Source organism: Micromys minutus (genome assembly GCF_963924665.1).
Source record: "Micromys minutus genome assembly, chromosome: 32".
Classification (NCBI taxonomy): Eukaryota; Metazoa; Chordata; class Mammalia; order Rodentia; family Muridae; genus Micromys; species Micromys minutus.
In genome coordinates, this window is record NC_137967.1 from 20,953,247 (window position 1) to 20,955,029 (window position 1,783).

Consider the following 1,783-nt stretch of genomic DNA (forward strand, 5'->3'; position numbering starts at 1 on the left):
TTTCTAGAGGTGGATGGGTTCGTTGTCTTCCCAGAGACACCATCCCCTCGCCTCCAGCCATCACTGTCATGTCTCCCACTTGCCGATGCTTGTGCTGTTCTTTCTCAGATCTGATGAGGAGCCGTGCTTCCTGAATCTTTTACCGTACGGTCCAAGGTTGAGGTCGCCGTCCATCCCGGAAATGTGCAGCCTGCTGCACTCCTGACCACCGTTATAGATGTGTGTGTTGGTTCAGTCTGTATCACTATAGCAAAGTGTCTGAGGCTGTGTGCTCATGGAGGAAAGAGGTTTTGTTGTTTGAGACAGACTCACTATATGGCCAGGTTAGCCTGGGACTTGGGATCTGATTGCTTTAACCTACTGCATTCTGGGACACAAAACTTGGCAGGAAAGGTTTGGGGGGGGTTGTTTTGTTTTTGTTTGTTTGTTTGGTTGGTTTGTTTTGTTTTTTGTTTTTTGTTTTTGTTTCTTGTTTTTTTGTTTTTTTCTATTTTTTGCTTGTTTAGTTTTGGTTTTTGTTGACTTGTGGTTTGGCACACTTGGAGAGCCCCTGCCTAGAATCGCTCAGTGAGGAGCTGGAGGCGTGGCTCAGTGGTAGAGCCCCTGCCTAGAATCCTCCAGTGAGGGGCTGGGGGTGTGGCTCAGTGATTGAAATCTTGAGCATATGTTAGACCCTAGGCTCCATCCTCAGAAACACAAAAGAAAAAAATAAGTGAGAAGACTGGAGAAACGGCACAGCTTTCTGTTCTTCTAAAGAACCTAACTGTAGTTCCCAGCGCCCACATCTGATGGCTCACTACTACTTACAGCTCCAGCTCCAGGTGGTCCAATGCCCTCTTTTGGCTTCCAAGGGGCCATGCACACACACACACACACACACACACACACACATGCTACAAGAGAGAGAGAGAGACAGAAAGACTGACAGATCTTAAAAGAGAAACAACTGATGACAAAGGAGGGAGTAAGGAAAAGAGGAATGAGAAAGGAATGGAGAAAGGAAAAAGTACTATCATTGTTTTTATTTATATTTATTTATTTATTTATTTATTTATTGTTTTTGTTTTTTTTTTTCAAGACAGGGTCTCTCTGTGTGGCCCTGTCTGTCCCGGAGCACTCTCTGTAGAACAGAGTGACCTCAAACACAAAGATCCACCTGCTTCTGCTTTGTCATTACTGGGATTTAAAGGTGCAGACCAGGACCACCCAGAAAGAAGAAAAATCCTGTAAATCAGCCAAGCATGGTGGCACACACCTTTAATCACAGCACTTGGAAGGCAGAGATAGGACTCTCTGTGAATCTGAGACCATCTGCTTTACATATACGGTTCTCCCTGACCTCATGGATTGTCGGCTGATACAGTCTATGACCTCATGGATTGTCGGCTGATACGGTCTATGACCTCATGGATTGTCGGCTGATACAGTCTATGCTTGCAGAGGGCACGGAGATGATGACACAAGGGAAGTTCAGAAGCCCTGTGAGTATGTGTGGTGACTGACCACTCAGGGACTGGCTATAAGAAGAGAGATCAACTTTGGGTAATTCAAGGCTTATAAAGTTTTGGGGGACTGACAGCAGAACATCCAGGATGGGCAAAGGTCTTGAGGGCTTAGGGCACTGAAAAGACCTCGTTAGCATAGGGAAGCCTTTCAGGACTCTCAGGTGCTGTCTGAACATGTGCTATTAGAAGGAACCCCATCCTGTAATCTAAGGCCACATGACATTCCTCAGGTGGAAGTGTGTGTGTGTGTGTGTGTGGACTTTGAGATCCCCAGATAA